Source organism: Lutra lutra, chromosome 1 (genome assembly GCF_902655055.1).
Source record: "Lutra lutra chromosome 1, mLutLut1.2, whole genome shotgun sequence".
Lineage (NCBI taxonomy): Eukaryota > Metazoa > Chordata > Mammalia > Carnivora > Mustelidae > Lutra > Lutra lutra.
This window is the reverse complement of record NC_062278.1, coordinates 6,944,611-6,963,911: the sequence shown is the minus strand read 5'-3', so window position 1 is coordinate 6,963,911 and position 19,301 is coordinate 6,944,611. Positions and strand designations below refer to the sequence as shown.

Here is a 19,301-nt window from a genome sequence, read left to right as displayed (position 1 = left end):
CCAACAAACGGATTGAGTTACCCCCTCTCCTCTCCAGCCTAAAGTGGCTGCAGAGCCCTGACCCTGCCTGGAAGCCTGTGCGGGGGACGTGTAAATGTGTCATCATCATCCTTGTGACAGAGACCCTTGGTTTCCCCTGGTGCTGCCTTTGGACCAGAGCAGGGGATCTCGCCGCGGAAGGCGCCTGTGGGAGAGCCGTCCTTTCTTCAGGGGCTTGCCAGGGTCCGCGTGCAATCTAGCCACAGGAAGCCTGGCAACCTACCCGGGCTTTGGCGCGATGGCCACAAGCAATGGCTTGGTGTAGGGAGGACATACAGCTGTATTCCAGAAAGAAACTCTGCCTCCATTTCCAGAGATGGAGACCTCCCCTTAGACTTCTGCTTCAAAGATGAAAATTTGACCATTTCTCATAAAAGCGTGGACATGGGGTGCAAATGCTGGAAACCGGCTTCAATTCCAACTTCCACGATCCAAAAGAACCCAATTTTACCCATATCTATCCAACTTCTTTATGCTTTTTTGGTCAGGGAAAACAGAGGCTATAGGGAGATTGAACTAAAAACACAGAGTTTTTCTCTGTGACATTTTGCTCCTATATATTTCATATGTGTGTCGTCTGTATGAGTTTGCTTCGCTTTTCTCAAGAAGCAGGGATTTTTGTCAACACTCATTTGCAGTGGGGAGAGGACAGAGGAGGAGGGAACATGGGGTATAGGAGAGCTTCTAACCAGAAGAGATCATCTGGTTATTTATTTACGGTTTATTCAGGCAAAAGGGCCTTTAAAAAGGGCTTGATAAGAGTGGCCAAAGTTTCTTCAAAGATTAACTGGCTCTTTTCTTTAAAAGGACATAAGTTTTCTTTCCTACAGGTGTTCAGAGGGCTCAGGACTGGGTGTCCACTAGAATTTTTTGCTGGTCTGTAGATTTCCTTAAGGCATACTGCTGACATCATGGAGCCCTCTTTCCCTCTCGCTTTCTCCCTCTGCTTCTCCCCCTCCCTCCTCCCTCCTTGTCCCTCCTCCCTCTGCTCAATCTCTTCCAATCTCTTTCCTCCTCTCCTCAGTTCCTTCAGGTAAATCCTACTCAAACTTGTACGAACTTGTTTTTGACTGACAGCGAGCAGCGAGAGACTTTTCTTCACTTTGAGAGAACCTGAACACCTATCTTCCCCAAGACAACCTGCATCGACCGATCATTTCCTTGCCGGGTCATAGCTTCCCATCGAGGCAGGAGTCCAGTGCATCTGTCCCTGCAGGTAGGAGGTATGCGCCTCGGTCAATACCGTAGCACTCAGCCGGCTGCAGAGATTTCTGAAAAACTTGACTCCCAGGCAATGAGCGAGTGGTGATTCTCTTAAAACTCACTTAAATCCTTCAAAACTTCCAAGCTTATCTGGGAGAAATTTACAAGTGCTGTTTGCATGTGGAAAACGGGTTTTTTACTTAATGATGGGGGGGAAAGTGCTTTATTCTTGCCTGTGAAACAATATCCAGATGTTGTCTTGTTTGCTGTGGGTGTAAGTGATCTAGGTGGAGGGAAGGAATGACTCCGACTTCTCTTTGCAAGTGTTTTTCTCTCACAGTGTCTGTCTGAGCAAGTTTGTTACTGATTTTCAGTGATTATAGAGTTCTGGGGTCTTTTTCTGGCAGTCAGTTTCCTTTGTCCGGGGCAGGGCGGGGGGGAAGTCAGTGTAGGTTGCCTTGAGGCGAAACCTCACCGGAATATTTTAAAATCTGTTACCTATCCTTAGAAGAAAAAAAAAAAGTTACGTAAGTTTTCCGCGGTAGGTGGAAGGAAGGTAAACAATTCTGACTCTGGAAACATTATGAACCTTTGTTCACAACCTGTGGATAATGTGTCTTAGAACCTGTGTATGATTTCCTGTGAGTTTAGACAGCTCTCAGCTAAGAAGTGTTCCTCTGGGTGGAATTTCCACGCTGCCTCCATGAAGCTAGTTTTTTTTTTTTTTTTTTTTATCTCCTGTCTGCACTTCCGCATTTGGTCGCCTGAAGGAAACAAGAATTTGTCTTTCAATGAGGTGTTTCTTGATCTCCCAACTTCTGACAGTCACAGGTTAGGACACTGACAACAAATGCAATGTTCAACTCAGGAAAATTAAAGAGCAAAATGATTCGTCCCACTCCGTTCACACATGTAGGTTTATGTCTTCTGAATGGAAAATATTTTCATTCTTTTTTTTTTTATACCTGAAGGAATCATTTTGAAAACAAAAATGACAACTGATTTGTAAAGTCCTTTCTTTGAAACCCCCAAATCTCATACACACACACACACACACACACACAGAGACGCACAATAGACTATTATCCCAGATCTTACCCCATTTTGTCCTCTCTCGTAAATGTTTAAACAACCATGTAACGATCAACAACAGCCTTAGGTGAAAAATTCTCTCAATTTAAAGTTGTCCCAAGAATCCCAAGAAAAGAGTCAACTGCATCCACCACCGCGAGTTGAAATGCCATCCCTCTGTGGACCAGGTTGGGAGGCTCACAGGGGAACGGAGTGAGCACTTCACCTCGGGCTCAGCTCCCTCCGCTGTTCCTTCCCTAGGTTTTGGGGGATTGTTATTTTTTTGTTTGGTTTGGTTTTGATTTTTTAGCAGTTTCCTACTTTTCTAGCTGAGAATAGAATCAATGACCATGCAGGGAGCCACCCAGAGGTCACATGACAAGTTTTCAGAAAAGGCTAGAAAGTAGAAGAGTTCAACCAGATCAGGCAATCACATCTCAGAAACGCTAATCAAATAACGGAGCTGACACATCTTCACTGAGCTAAGGAGACGCCTACGTACTTTGGGGGTTTGTTAGGAATAGACGTGGTTGAATGTTGTGATTCTGGTCGCTTAAGGAAAACACATTTTTAAAAAGCCCTCCCACCCTCTTACCACTCCTTCCTCCACCAACAGTTGTGGTCATTTCACGGAAAGCGCTATTTCCCCAATTTCCTCTCCTCATGCTTAAACCCAGTGCAGACAGCTTGTTTTTGGGGGGGAAAGAGAGAGAGACCCTAGGCTTCCCACGCCAGCCGTCGTGAGAGCCAATAAAAGCAGATCTGTTGGCTCCTTGACACAGGGCTCAGTGCACTCCTGCTCTGCCCTTGTGTGGAGGAAATCTGGGAAGGGCTGTGCTTTCTTTTTTTGAGGGGTGTGTGTGTGTGTGTGTGTAATTATATGCCTGAAAGACAGCAACATGGTCAGTAGAAGAAAAAACACCAATGGGTGGTACTGACTGTATAGAGGCAAACATTTTCAGATGTAATCGGTGAATGTCAAGCACTTGAAATACCCTTTCCTGCCTCACCCCTCCTCGGTTAGAGACTGAGCAATCCTCTTGACTTCCTCGCATGCCCCACATCAGAGTCCAGAGTCGTTTGTGGACTCGATTTGTCTGTTGCCCGCATCAGAATCTTTTTTTTTTTTTTTTAATTTTTTATTTCTTTTCAGTGTAACAGTATTCATTGTTTTTGCACCGCACCCAGTGCTCCATGCAGTCCGTGCCCTCTCCAATACCCACCACCTGGTTCCCCCAACCTCCCACCCCCCGCCCCTTCAAAACCCTCAGATTGTTTTTCAGAGTCCATAGTCTCTCAGGGTTCACTTCCCCTTCCAATTTTCGCGTCGGAATCTTAACAGCCAACACAGCAGTCCACGGACGGAGCCGTAGCGTGACGGGCACAGATGGCGAGCCCCTGCTCAGGACATATCAACCTCCCTAATCATTTCCCGCAGTCCTTAACGTATGAGTACTTCAGCGACCGTCTCTCCACGGGCTACAATTTAAGCATCTCACGCTGGAGGAAACGGGGGTGTCTCCAAATGTGTTTTAATTCATCTTTCAAGTCAGAGTAACTTTATTCCAAAAATAGTCTGGGAGCTCCGGCCAGAGTGAATGTTAGCTTACAGGCTTGCAAGGAAGAAGTTGTTGCATATTAGTGGGGAAATGCGGGAGACGTGTCAGACAGTGGTTATCATCCATCCTTCCCTCTCCCCTGCCCTTTACTTCTGTCTCATAGACCTCTGGGCTGTGGGGTTGTGGGTCCAGCTGCAGAGTGGAGTGTGACAGAGCTGGGAAGTGGGTAGCAGAGGAGCAAAGCATACCAAACTGGGCCTTGCTCTGTGCGCCTCAAGGATGCAGTGCCCTGGCAGGGGACAGATCTGACCCAACCCCCTGGTTCCTTGCTGTCATTCTGGCAGCTTCCCTGTGCTCATTTCCAGACAGGGAAAGGGAACTGTGTAGCCAGAAACGAGCAGCCCTAGGAATGCCTAACCTTCCCTCAACCAAAGGAAAAAAGGGTAACCTCCTTCCCTTCCTTTAAAGGGAGACATGAGGGCACAGAATGAGAGAAAATAATGTATAATCTAAGTTTTATTTTGTGTTACTTAGTTCAGATGAAAGGGGGAAAATAAGCAAGTCCATGGGGGGCCTGGGTGGCTCAGTCGGTTACGCGTCTGCCTTCAGCTCAGGTCATGATCCCAGGGTCTTGGGATCGAGCCCCACATCAAGCTCTCTGTTCACCAGGGAATCGGCTGGTTAAGAGCCACCAGGCTCCATTGGCCACTCATCCTCCCATCCGCATTTCTGGCTTCTCCCCCTGACCACGTCCCTGGAATTACAGATCACTGTGGGGCCATGGGACTACACAGGGGACTCAGAAGGGGACTCCAGCAGCATGGATCAAATTCTCAGCTGATTTGAGGACCCTGATTTGAGTTGCCCTAGTCTCAGGCTGACAACTGAGATTCTTGTGTTTTCTCCAGGACCTCACCAAAGTCTGATCAAGATCATATGGGGCTTGAAAAATATACAGCTGGGGGTGGGGTGGGGGGTCTTGAAGGAAAATGAATGCAAAAGCATGACTAGAAAATTAGGTACAAGGTTTTGGAGAGGGCTTGTATGAGTATAAGTGAGGCTCCCTGAAGCTTGGTTTCATTACCTCCATGATGAATCCACTCTGTGTCATACATGATAAAGGCCCAGTACTTGCCTTTTGAAGGAATGGTTGGATTCACGTATGTAAATTTTAACTGCTGGCTGCCCCCTGAGTAACTGGAAAGTGATAAGCGAAAATACCATCGTGCTTTTATGTATCTAATGATCGGTGATACATGGAAAATTGATCTGGGCGATATGTAGAATGTTTCTCATTTCACTGGCAGGTTGCCGTGAAATGTAGATCCTTATGCTGTGGCCAAACCTTTGGGCCATAATTAGGCCCAAGGGCAAGATGCTATCAAAGTTCTGTTTTTCCTTCAGCAGACTGTGTGGGTATGGGAATTAATGGTGCACGTTTTCCATTTGAAAAGCCCTAACTCAAGTTAAAACCAGAACCTCGCGCTAGTCGTGAGCCTAGAACCGAGCATGATATTAAATGCATCGAGAATGTGCTTCTCTTCTAAGAGACTGGAGGGTTTGCCCCATCAAATGTCCATGCAACAACCATGTGTCTGGCAAGGGACAGCCTCTTCCCTCCATTTCTGTTAATGGTGTTTCCGGGTCAGGCAGCAGGGTAACTGCACCATTTCTCCATATGAATGTTTGCAAAATCCATGCCCACCAGGCCAGATAATGCTCTCACTTAGCGTTGTTTATGTCTTCAAATATGGTAGGATGGATATCTTGCTCCATCCTATGCCACTCTGTCAAAGAACACAAGGTCAGCTCCCCGAGTCTGGCTTTCTTACTTCCTGAGTTACCCTTTCCTCCTGCCTTTTGAAAACACATTGGAGAAGTTTATCCTTTGCTTTGAAACATCACAAAACTTGACGTCATCTGTACTCTTCCTAAAAACCCCAGCCCCACATACCTGCTAGAGACTGAAGAGAAATATGTGACCCTAGAGCTCTTGGTTCCTTTGTCTAGAATTCTTCAAATACTAAGGAATGAGACCATGCCCTGTCTTTATGTTTGCAAAAGTCCACGGAAAGAATTTATATATAAACAGATAGTGAGCCGCACCACAGACAGAAAAATATATGCAAGTGACAAATGCAGCAAGGCTGTGCCTTTAGCCCCAACACTGATAATGAGACTGTTTGTGTATAGACCAGTGTTCACAACATCACAATATTGTGGTGTCTTTTTTCCAACATATCATCTTTTTTAGTGAATTTCAAATCCATAATTTCCACCTGAGGTCCATATTAAAGATCAAACATACCCCACTTTGCTATCTAAACAGTGTCCAAAAAAAAATGCTGTCATGGTAATGTGTTTTGTTTGTTTGTTTGTTTTTTAATGTTATCTGTTCATTTGAGAGAGAGAGAACACAAGTGGCAGGAGGAGAGGCAATGGGAGACGTAGGCTCCCCACTGAGCACAGAGCCCGACACGGGGTGCCAGGACCCCGGGATCATGAACCCAAGTGGAAGACAGATGCTTAACTGACTAAGCCACCCAGGTGCCCATGATGTTGGTCTTAACAACATTCCTTAGGAAAGGAGCTGGGTATTACGTCATGTGGCTCGATTTTGTCAATGAGAACACTGGGATAATCCAATCAAGAAATACTCAGCATCCAGTTTCTGACACCACAACCCACCTGGCCTGTATGAGCAGAATACGTGGCTTCTCGAAGGCGGCCAAAGCTGCCTTGGGAGGTAAGGGGAGGTGAGGACGCCCCTCCAGCACCTCCATGATTCCATCTCTGGGAACTGGGAGAGACCTGTTAGGTGCTGGTCCTCTTCTTCCTGGCTCAGGGGTCTGGGGGCAGGAGTGGTTCCCCTACCCAAAAAGCCGGAGGAGGTCTCCTGAAGCATCGTCTACCCTGGGAAGTTCCACCAGCAAGCAAAGAGACCTGAAAGGGGTTCTGTGTCACTCTTGCCCTGCCAAAAAACACAGCAGCTTGTACTTAGATAGGAATCTATAATAGTCTGTAGCTCCCACTTGGCCTTTGCAGTCCTCATCAGTATGTGAAAATTCTGCCAAATGTCGCGGCAGAGGCATCCTTTGAGTCCCAAGTCATACGACCATGTTGGGCTACAGAACTGCCTCCCACCTCCTCCTACTTCCTTACCACCATTATTCACTCCTCTGACTAATATCTCGTGGACCTCCACTGGGGACACCTTCCCGGGCTATGATTGGTATGGGGTGGCAAGGTGTCATGTGTTCCAAGAAAGAACATGTTGTGATGTTCACATGCTCCTTGGCTGCGAGTTATACCTTTGGGACCTGAGCTGTGCCCACAGATGACTGGCCTGCTTTCGGGACTGCAGCATGACCACAGGTAGTCAGCCCCTAAGAATGAACTTACTCTTCTCTTCTTTGTTTCTCTACCTCCATCTGACTCCCTCAGGATTTACATGACTTTTCAAAGGCACATCCACATACCCTCACACAAATACAACATGATGTAAAAGTAGATAAGAATGAAAAATACAGGTAAGCCTCAAAGAGGTAATTTGATTAAATCATCTGCTTGCTTTTTATGGGTTTGATGTATTAAAAAAACAAACAAACAAACAAAAACTACATGTACGCAGCCCACAGCCACAGAATCCTGTTTGTGACTCAGAATTAAACGTGAGTTGTAAATACACTTCCTATTTGAACCTGGGAATCAGTGAGACCCTTGCTCTGTCTAGTCTTATCATGCACCACATTTTATAATTCCTTTGAAAGATCATGTCTATTCTCCCTCTTGGGATTTTGTTTTCCTCACTATGTCTATAAATTAATTGTCTGTAAGCAAGGAGATGAATGTCCTCCACTGACTTAGAGGCAGGTCTGGCACGAGCACCAGGAAGCCATCTATGACCCACAACTGGGCTAGGGGCCCTGTGTAGGTGTCCTTCCCCTCCCCGCACTAGCTGGTTCATCCCACTTGGCCCCACATTACAAGAGCCCATCAATTTGTCCCTTTCGCCTACTGAAGTGGGAGTCCACAGAGACAGAGATTTTACCTGATTCTTCCAGGGCACTCCCAGAGCTTGGCCCAAACAGTCCCTCAGGTGCTGTTGAATCAACGCGCATTGACATGCAGTTGGGGTTTTGCTATAATTACATCTTCAGTTGAACCGTGACCTGCATTTATGCCAACAGAGAACTTTTTACCCCAAGTGTTTTAAAGATACATATATCTGAAAACTATGAACTGGTGCATTTTTTTCCCCCTTGGTGAACATTACACAGTGATAGATTGACTGCTAGAGTTGCTTAAGTGAGGTTATTATGGAAGGGAGACATATTTTTAGGAGTTTCTACAGGGCAAACTGAGCCTACAACAAATTAGTCGAGTAAACCCATACATGGAAAATAGGCACCATGCAAAATATTTAGGAAAGAAGGAAATTGAAATAAAACTCCATAGTTTTGGCATGGGAGTGCGGACTGAAAGTCTGATCTGAAGGATGAAAACAAGGGAAAGAAAGAAGAGGATGAATTTGCTGGGGAAGAAGAGGGTGATCTTTATCCCCAGTTTGGCCAATGCAGGGGACCAGGCCCTAACGTCACATCATTCAAGTCGCCCTCAAGGGCTGTTTTGATCCGGGGCCTGTGTTAGCCTACCTAGGGCAATACAGGTATTTGGCTCCGAATGTGTTTTAAATTTTAAGTTGAAGAGAGTTTCCTAAGATTTCCCATTTTAAGGATGAAACATTCTAGGACTAAAATTTATAAGAACCACCTTTCTGGGATCATCATCAAATGCATCTCACTCTGACTGGGAGCAGTCTACGCCAACACACAGTGTTTCAGAGTCGAAGGCTATGTGAGTGTATCTATATTCAAAAATAAATTTTTTAACGCTGGATATATTAGCTTGTCTAGTCCAATCTCCTGGGGATGTTCTATAAACTATGCTTTTTGTAGAACATTTCATTTAGTTTTCTTTTTTTTTTAATTTTTTTTTAAGATATTTTATTTATTTATTTGACAGAGAGAGATCACAAGCAGGCAGAGAGGGAGGAGGAAGCAGGTTCTCTGCTGAGCAGAGAGCCCGGTGCGGGGCTCGATCCCAGGACCCTGAGATCATGACCTGAGCCGAAGGCAGCGGCTTAACCCGCTGAGCCACCCAGGCACCCCTTCATTTAGTTTTCAATAGCTAAAGAAACGGTCTGTGACATACTAGCCCTAAAGTGGGTGGAAATGCATATTTAATGAGTTTTTAATCAAATCTGACCAGGATTTTGCATAGTTAGGCTCTAGCCCCAGTCCCCTTCACCCACCATGTGTGTGCAGGCAGCTTGCTCAGCAGGAGGCTGGATGGCCGAGATAGAAGACTCAGTCTTTGGTCTCAAGGAGCCCCAGTCTGCTTCTGTGAGGATGTGTGGGTGGGAAAGAGGTGGAGGAATAATAAAAACCACTCTAAGAGCAGAACATCTGTGGTGCCAAGCAGAACACGAGAACTGCTGGAGGAGCCATTCCAAACAGCTGGAGATAGTCAAGAGATAAGACCAGATAGTTTAGGATAGTCAGGAAAGCCCTGGGACATTCCAGAGAGCACTGAAGAATGAACAGGACTTTGAGAGTCAGGATGGGAGGAGAAGCCATCAGTCAGAGAATGGCAGGTGCACCAGGGAGAGAAGGAGGCTCAGTGCTGGTAGTAGCCAAGGTGATGATGCTGAGTGCTCACTGAAGGCTACTTGATTATAGAACTGCTTTCATTTTAACAACAACTGTCCATCCTATCCAGTAGACTTTATTATGAACATTGTTTTCAAGAGGAAAGCAGGGCTCAGAGGTTATGTAACTTGCTTCAGAAGAGGTGAAGCCGTCTTTGAAGCAAGGACATTGGCCTCAAGAGACTGCGCCCTTCAAGGCTGAGCCTCTGGAGATGAGACTCAAGGGCAGGCTGGCTGCCAAGGACTGTTTGGGGTTCAGTTTGGTAAACAGTGAGGAGTCAATGAAAGCTTTGGTTTTAGGGCTCTGAGCTACACTTTAAGAACACCAGTCTGGCAGTGAAGGCCACATGACTTGCCAGGAGGCAGTTTTGAGAGGCCAGTAAAAGACATGAAGACCTGGAGCCCAGAGCAACAGCAGAAAGGGAAAGGAAGGTGCTTGTAAGTTACATTAGAAGGCAGAGTCTCTAGGCTCGCACAAGATTAGGTGGGAGAGAAGGATTTTACAGACTGGTAGTGGAATGAAGATGCCATTGTTTGGAAGCAAAAATCAGGAGAAGTAACCTAATTCAAGGAGAATGAAAAATATGATTTCTCTTTGAGACAAGTCAGTTCTGGGCAGTTCTCTAGGAAAGGTATCCCAAGGAATGTTGGAAACACAGAGTGGATCTCAGAAGAAGTGCTATTGGTCAGCAGCATTAATGTGATGGAACCAGGCATGGTCCGGAGGGCTAGGTGGAGGACACAAGAGACAGTATAAAGAGAAATAAAGGTGGATGAGCATTGGACCTTGGGGAACAAAACTGGTGGGGGCCTGGAGTAGAGAAGAGGGAAAGTCTACCACGCACAAAGAGAATGAATCATCAGAGAAGCAGAGGACTGAAGGAGTAACCGACAGCAGGAACTTTCTAGAGACGCTCTTGCTGACACCCTCTTGACTCATTTATCATAGCAGGTGAGAAGCAGGTTTGGAAGTTGAGGGAAGGAAGCTGCTGGTGGTCTGATGGTGCCAAAAAGAAAAGATGGTGGAGAGAGCTTGATGACTTCTTCCCAACGCACACCGCAGATAAAAAATTAGAGGACTGAGAGATTTTCATTTGGTTGGCAAATCAGAGTCCTTGGTGGCCTGATGGATGGCTCCTTCCGAGCCTGTTGATAGTGAGTTTCTTTCCCTCCGTGCCCCATTCTAAGGGTGGCTAGCCCATTCCCTTTCCTCCTGAAACTCAAACAAGTGAGTCAATAAATTCACCTTATCTCGATTTAAAAGTATAGGCTTAGTGTGGAGGCTAACATGTGCTCCTGAAGGAAGGTTCTAGAAACTCAGGCCCTTTCACACCTGGGTGGATATCTGCGTTTTGCAAGTTACAAGCTTCAGTTCTCCTGAGACACTCTGGATAAATGACAAGCCCATTCTTGACTGTGTTTTCAGTAAAAAGGGAAAGATAATGCAGTGTCCAAATTTGCTAATTACTGCAGTGATTAAAGCAAGACTTTTCAAGTTTATTCTTTCATAAGATCAGTGACCTTTTGAACACAAGCAGGATCTGACAAAGACAGTCCTAACGAGGGAAAAAGAATGAGTAAGCAATGCCAGTTCCCTCAGAACAATTAGCTGCTGTTGGCATTGGACCTATAGCTTAAAGTTTGTTTCGCTGGGACTACCTTCTGGTTTCTTGGTGCTGTGCTGTGATTAAACAAAAGTTCAGCAAAACATAAAGAGCTTATGAGAGTCATTTTAAAAAAGATATAGGAGAAGTAAAATATATAATATATAGGAGAATTAAAAAATATATAGGAGAATGAAAATATATAGGAGAATTAAATATATATATATATATATATATATATATATATATATATATATGAGAATTTCGTTTTCTTAGCAAAAGTCAGGTGGGTAATACTTCGGAAACTTCTGGATAGGAGAACATACATATGTGACAAGAGTTCTGAAAGCCCTAACAGACACAGAGGAGGAGTGAGAACAAGCTCCTGGCAGGTAGTTGTTAAGAGAGGCCGGCTGATCTCATGACAAGAGACTGTGGACTTTGGAAGTCGACATTCCTAGATGTGTTCTGGGCATGCAGACTCCCAGCCATGGAGCCCTTGGGTAAGGCACACTGATGTTCAGAACCTCCGTGTCTTTGCACAGTTGGGGACACATGGGAAGCCATCAATCAAGCATTCTGTTTCCTTCTACTTCCGTTCAAGGTTCCCACCCCCCATGTGGACTCCTCAGCATCCCTATCGCCCCCTGCCCCAGTCTAAGGTGAACACAGGCTTTTCCTTAAGGTGGCTAGAGAGGAAAAGTGTAGATTTGGAGTCAGAAGTCCTAGATTGGAGAGCTGCGTGTTCCTCCACCAGTTATGTAACTTCTCAATCTCTCATCTGTAGACTTGGGGCAATTCTTGGGGGAGTTAAATGAGATGCTTTTTGTGAAAATGTTGGGAAGACTCTTCTGTCTTCTAGGAATCAATAGATAACAAGCATTCTCCAAATGACCAGAACAAGCTTACTTTCCTCCCCAGGGACTTAATTCCCTGTTTATACAATCCTGTTTTTTAAAAACTGACTTTATAAAGGAACTCAGAATCCAGAAGACTGGACTCCAGACTCAGAATCCAAAGTCTAGGTCACCACCCTTACAAAATCTTCAAATAGATTTTTTTAATTATTTTTTTACTTATAAAAGGGATTATACTCCTATAGCTACTCAAACTTGGATGAACAAGATTTAGATTTGGCAAAAGCTGATTTACTGGGTTGTTCTCAATGCAAATTCAAGCAGAAATTACCCTTGTAATTATTTTTTGACATCCTTCTTTTTTTGATATCAAAAACACATAGAAACATTAAAAAGGTAACTTTCTGCTAGGTTTTAGGAGGAGAGGAGAGTGACAAAGAGAAATACTACGAACTTGGCATACGAATGAACCATGCTCTGGAATTCGGGTGGGTCTAGGAAAAAGTACAGACTTCAGTGGAAAACATACATGGGTGTGTGAGAAATCCCTGTAAACTATAAATTGAGTACATACTGCACAGGCTGGTATGGAAAGAAACCACAGTGCTCTCTAAAATCAGGGAAAAGGAGACAGAGAGGAAGTATGGCACCAAAACACCAGGTGTCCCTGAGAGTCGGGGACGTTTGCAGCTAGGAGCAGTCTTGCTTGCAGTCATGGAACCTGACTGTCATAAGTGTTGAACGGGTACCTGTGAGCCAGCACTCTCCGTCCCTGAGCTCAGGTTTGCACACTCTTCTCCCCTCTCCTCATCAAGTTCCCCTGTCCAGTTGCTCTGGATTCGTCCTCACCTTATTGCCTTTGCCTGCGTGGTCTCTTTCCTCAAAGGTACTCGTCTTTCCTTATTCTCCCAGTCTTGTTATCCACCTCCGACACCCTTCCTTCAAGGCCCATTCAGCTTGGCTTTCCCTTCCATGGAGTCTCCCCACACCCGGACTCCCCGAATTTCCTTACTCTGGGCAGAACCAGACCTAGAATATATCTGTGACACCAAGACCTCTTCATATATTGGGTCCCTGAGTGTGTATTGGTTTAGTGCAGGCATCACCCCTCACCCCAATCAGATGGCAAGTCCCTTACGCAGGGGTCTGTCACATTTGACCAAGTGGCAACCAGCTACCCTCCTCAGAGTCCTGCTTTGCACCCTGCATGTGGGTGATCCTAGTCTATTCCAGGCCAGCTTTTTTATCTCCCTTTTCTGAATGAGGATGCTAAAAGGAGTCAGGGAGGCTGGATCCTTGTCCGAAGCCACCAGCCCAAGTACATTCCACGGGGCATTTTTCCCTTGTCCTCAGGATGCACCTGGCAGGTGGCCTCAGCACAAGTTTTCAGACTTTACGGACTTGCCCCCCACTGCCGTGCCGGAAGACCTGAGATGTGAACCCAAGTCTGTCTGGCTCCAACCCTGTACCTTTCCATGATATCATGTTGTTCCCTATCACCAAAGTGCACAGGACAAAGCTTAAGATGGAATAACATTCAATGAATATGTGGCGATTCATCCAGTTTTGTCAAAATCAAGGGAAGATGACAAAAATCTATAAATTGGACCAGAGCGTGTGTGTATGTGTGTGAGTGTGTGTGTGTATGTGTGTGTACAGAGAGAGAGAGGACGGGTTTAACACAGGTGAACCTCCTACTGTCCCTCAACTGTTGACATCTGTCAGCAGCCCCTTCCCTGAACTGTCGTTCCTAAGGGCGGTCCTATACGGAAAACCCCTGAGGACTGAGCCGAACACCATCTCGACGTTCTTCTAGTCAGAAAGCAGGGAGCCTGTGTGCCACACTGCTCGCACTATATAGTCATCCACACCCCCGCTGCGGGCCCGGTCATTATTATTCCGTGCAGATAGTCCACATCCTGTCCAAAGGTCACTATGGGAGCAGATTGGCAGGGAAGAAACCTCTGTGGAAACACATGTGGAGGTCACGGAAAACAAAGGTGCATGAGGTCCGTCCAATGTCGGGGAGAGTGTTCCCATTTGTTTATGATGATTACCCACCACAAGAGGCCCATGGTAGCCTGGTATTTTTTTGTTTTTTTTTTTGTTTGTTTGTTTGTTTTTGTTTTTTATTGGAAAAAAAACTATCTTTATTCAGACATGTCAACCATTTATGTAGAAAATCCTATGGAACAAGAAAAGGCTATTAAAATTAATAAGTAAGTTTGGCAAGGTTGTGGATATAAGATTGACATAGAAAAAATCACTTTTAGGGGCACCTGAGTGACACAGTCCGTTAAGTGTTTGCCTCTGGCTCAGGTGAAGATCCTGGGATCCTGGGATCGAGCCCCCGCATCAGGCTCCCCTCTCAGTGGGGAGTCTGCACACACTCTTTCTCTCTCAAATAAATAAAATATTTTTTAAAAATCATTTTTATTTCTATATTCCAGCAGCAATCAGAAATTAAAATTGAAAAAGCAATACCATTTATAACAACATAAACATAAATAATATTTTGGAGATAAATCTTAGCCTGGTGTTTTAAAAACAAACCACAAAACCTGTGACCTAACCCCAGGATCAGGCTCCTGACAGAGTATGAGGCCCATGACAGCTATGAGAGCTACTAAAATATGATTCTTTTTGTTTTGTTTTGTTTTAAATTGTATTTATTTTTTGAGAGCAAGAGAGAGAGCACAAGTGGGGTGAGTAGGGGCAGAGGTGGGGCAAACAGGCTCCCCGCTGAGCAGGGAGCCCGACATGGGGCTCGACCGCAGGATCCTGAGATCATGACCTGAGCCGAAGGCAGACGCTTAACTGACTGAGCCACCCAGGTGTCCCCTAAAATGTGATACTTGGTCAGATAATTTTCCAAGGTTCCAGAGCACTCTGGAGAGAATTCAAGAGAGAGAAAGAATTTCCAGTGTCTCCCACCACCCACCCAGCACCTATGAAGAAAGAGAAAATACCGTACTGCCTTTCACATGGTAGTTCTATTTGGCAGTTCTGTAGCCAAATAACTTAAAAAAAAAATCAGATATAGATACCTTTTTTGACAAAGGGACCATCATTTACTCATAAGAACCAAAGTCCTGTGCTGGGAGTCCTGGTGGCCCCAGAGCCCTGCTGTTCATCCACCATGGAAATGGGAGAGGACTGCTCGAACGCCCAGCGTCTGCCTCCTGGGGTAGAGGGCAGGTTCCCACCCATTCTCTCAGCTATCATATGAGCATGGAGCCCAAGGTTTGGACTGTACACACTCTCCTGGAAGCCCAGCATTATTTCCTGCAGAGCCATATCCCATCATTACCACCGTGGATTCCTGGGACCTTCAGCTGAGCGGGGCTCCAGCACCTGGGTTCGAGGTAAGACCCCCAGAGTGCTTCCTGCTGCTCACCCAGGGTGGTACAGAGGAAGGGAAAAATAAAACACCCAAACCTCAAAAGACCAGGGAATTTCTGGAAGGTCCAACCAAAATGATTTAGCTTGACCTCAGGCATGATTTTTTCCCTACTCTCTATTCTATTTCATTTCCACTAGCATGAATCTTACTGATTTGAAGAAAATTTCCACTTTTGAAATGTCCGGTGCTTGACTATGTATTAGCATGACTCTATGACATTGCAAATAAAATACAGCATTAAATTTGTTGGGAAAAAGAGTGAATAATACTTGTACCCTATACTGTAAAGATTGAAATCCCAATTTATTTGCTTTAACAAAAGCTTTGGGTATAAAACTGTTAGTAATGCATCAAGCATGCTACTAAAAATAGCAATTAGCTCTTAATTCAGATTAAATTTGCAAATAAATAACTTGCAGATTCAGTGCTGGGTTTTGAGCCCTAAAGTTCTTGATCTCAGTAACACAGTATACGAAGAATGAAGCTGTGTGAACAGGCATACATCCTTAGGTTTATTTCTTTCAATATCATGTATCATATTATCCACAAATTGCATTGCGTGTGAAAAGTGATAAGATATTCAAAATATTAAATGACAGTGGCTAACTAGTATCCTAGTTAGCCTTAAAACTGATTATACAGGTGATTACATTTTATGTTGGGTTTTTAAGACCTACTTAAGGCCTGAATAGCTCTTCACAATTTTTGAAAGTGAGAAAGAGCCTACATACATTGCTATAAATTTATCTTATCTCTGAGATAACACATGTTCTCACATGTGTATAACTTTATTTAATATCCTTAGCTATTCATTCTAATTCTTGAAAAGCTCCTTTTCTTTTCTTTCTTTTCCTTTCTTCCTTCCTTCCACCTCCCTTCATCCCTCTCCTTTCTTTCTTCCCTCCTCTCTTCCCTTCTTTCTTGGCATCCTTTAAACAGTGTCTCCCCCTTTCCCCCAATATTAACAAAATTATTTTCCCAGCTTGCGAATATGAGAACCTATTCATCTCTAACAGTTTTCTTGCCAGTCTATTCCAATGTCCTATCAATAACTTATCAATTACCCATAACACCTGAGATCTCTCCCACCAGAATTTAGGTTGTGTATTTTCATGGGGCAATTTGTTTGTAAAACCAGGATGGCCCATAAGACCAAGGGCTCAGTTAGCCCACGGCTGGGTTAGCCCTGCAGTTGCGCTGTTGAGCACCAACAGTCACACATCCAGTGTACACACTAAAGAAGTAAGTGAGTTTCAGAATTTTACGTGTGCTCTGATATTCACCGCTGCCCATGCTGAAGAGAGCTTGAAGGCCATTTCATCCAACCCTCTCATTTTACAGATGAGGAAAACAGGCCTAATTGATAGCTGGCGATACTAAATTACAGCCCTTCTAAAACTCAATAGCAGAGCTAGTAGGCTTCTTAATGTGCTCAATTACCGTATGGATCCCATGAGCTGATGAGTGTGCTGTGACCTTGAGCATTTACATTCTGTGGTTTTCAGATGTTTATGTTTCTAACGTAGTATTTGTAATCCCAAGGCCCGGTAACCTTTTACCGTGGAGGACTTGCCAGTCCCTGATTCTGGGCACCTCTCCTCTTCCGTACTCAGCCAGGGCTCCCACTTTGCACAGCATCTGCAAAGTCACAGCAGGTGCAGCCGAGAGACCAGGTCCTGTGTGAGGGGTTCATGACCCTGCGGCTGGTTGAATTCTTTCTTCATCTCTTTTCTCTTCTCCTGGCTTCTTGGGAAGCAGCCCAGATCCTTCCACATCTTCATCCCTGCTCATCTGACTTCAAAGAACCATACTATCATTCCCTGGACTAAGAGCAGAGTTCATCAAGTTTCATCCTCTATTGCTTAATATTTTCCTACAGCTTTTCCTATTTCTCTTCCCCTTCCCCTCAACTGGAACAGAAGCTTCATGAGAATAAGCTTTTTGTTGGTACACTGGTATCCCGTGTGTCTGGAATAGCCTGGAAAATAGTAGGTGCTCAATAAATACATGTGTAGTGGGTATGACATTTCCTCTTTCTGTCCTGTCTTTGGGAAACAGGTGTTACCCTCCTTTCTAGGACTTAAGCTGTCAGAGGGTCAGTGTCTCCTGTGCACCCTCAAATCCTTGACCTCTAGATCATGTTCTCTTTCCCGAAATCTTATTTTCTTAGTTGTCCACTCTGATGAACATACATGGCTCTCCAACCATCTGGCTGCCTTTTCTCCAGCTGCTTTGCTGGGAAGTCCCCTCTCCTTCTCCTCAATGCAGTCAGTCTCCAAGATTCTGTCCTCATCTGCCTTCTGCTTTTGGTATTTTTCTTTTATATAGATCTCATTGACCCATGTGGTTAAATTCTGCTCCTTGTGCAGTGATTTCCAAGTCTTCGTCACCAGTCCCAAATTTATTTCCCAGAGAGGAGCACCTCAATGCAAACATGATGTGAGCCAACCTCACGATGTTGCTTTCAATGCTCTCTGCTTTTCATGTAAGTCTTCCTCTTCCTCCAGAGACCAAACCCCAGAGACCCATCAGCTCCAGTTCCCCTGCCACCACTCACATCTAATAGTTATGTTGGCTTTACCTGTTAGTAAGCCAAAGTGGTGATGCCCTTGAGTTCATGCATTGCTCGGTGAATTTAACAGCATCCTGAATAATCTCTCTACAGTTGCTTTCCCCATTTCCACATGTTTTGCTACATGAACCTGGCTTCTTTTTACCTGTTGAAACTCTTCAATTTGATCTTCAAGGCCTTTTAAAATCTACTACCAGGATAGCTTTTAATCTATCCTCATACTAACTTTCTTGAGGTACCACAGTGGTTCTCAACCCTCAATACCCATAGAAGCAAATAGAGAATTTTGGAAAAAGTACCAAAACTCAGGCTCCAAGTAATATGTCCCTCTTTTCCCTCCTCCTAATGAGAGATTCTGATTCAACAGGTATGTGGGGAAGCCAAGGTATCAGGGCACTTAAAGATTTCCCCCAGAAGTTTCTTATATGCAGCCACGGTTGAGAATTATTGATATATCCTATGATCCAATCAAATGAATGTACTCAGTAAAGTACTTCGCCACCACATCATGCTTTTGCCTGGGCAATTCCCCTGAAAGACAATTCTCTTTCTTCTACTTCCTCATCCTGTGGAAAATGCATGAAGACTTCTGTGATTCTTTCAGTTGGAAAGAATCAATCCTTTCCTGGACATTTTTGTATCTTTCTACATGTTACATTCATTCATGTCAACTGGGAAGAGACTGAGTTAGATAAGGACAACATACAGTATTGGAGTAAGACAAAGTCCCTGTCTTTATGCAACTCACAGTCTTGTAGGATAGGAGAAACACAAGAGCCAGTAAGTAACATAAATTTTATGACGGAAGTCTGTAAGTGTCCACAAGATAGCATTTAGCCATAAAGGATTCTATCTGCTTGGTGTTATAATAATTCGTGTTTATGTCATCTCCTCCATCAGGTGGTATGATTTGAGAATGAGGACAAGACATAAGACGGCATTTTCTTATAATAGTGTTAAATGTTTGCTGAATAAGTGACTGACTGAGTGAGTCAGTGAGTGAGTGAAGGACATGCTGGCGATTAAGCCTCATTGGGGAGTAGTAACAGCTTCCAGGAAATACTGCTGGGATGGAGGGGTTGTCTCACTAGTGTTTAAAACCCTTGTCATCATTTTTAATCCTAGGCTACGTGTGAGTTTTATAGTTTTCCTCAATCATGCTTTCCAGAGTTTATTTGAAATAGTGATAGGAATAACATTAGAAACTAGGTCCCGGGTGCCTGGGTGGCTCAGTGGGTTAAAGCCTCTGCCTTCAGCTCAGGACATGATCCCAGGGTCCTGGG

At 44.6% G+C, this 19,301-nt stretch overlaps 1 protein-coding gene across 2 annotated transcripts in view; it reads left to right on the top strand.

Moving 5' to 3' along the window:
* The first annotated feature begins 924 nt into the window (after positions 1 to 924).
* Positions 925 to 19,301, top strand: part of KCNJ15 (potassium inwardly rectifying channel subfamily J member 15) — a 45,779-nt gene continuing 27,402 nt past the window's right edge. For both annotated transcript variants that reach the window (XM_047719932.1, XM_047719929.1), the window contains exon 1: positions 925 to 1,262. The gene's annotated coding sequence lies outside the window, so the exon portion shown is untranslated. The remainder of the gene's footprint in view (positions 1,263 to 19,301) is intronic.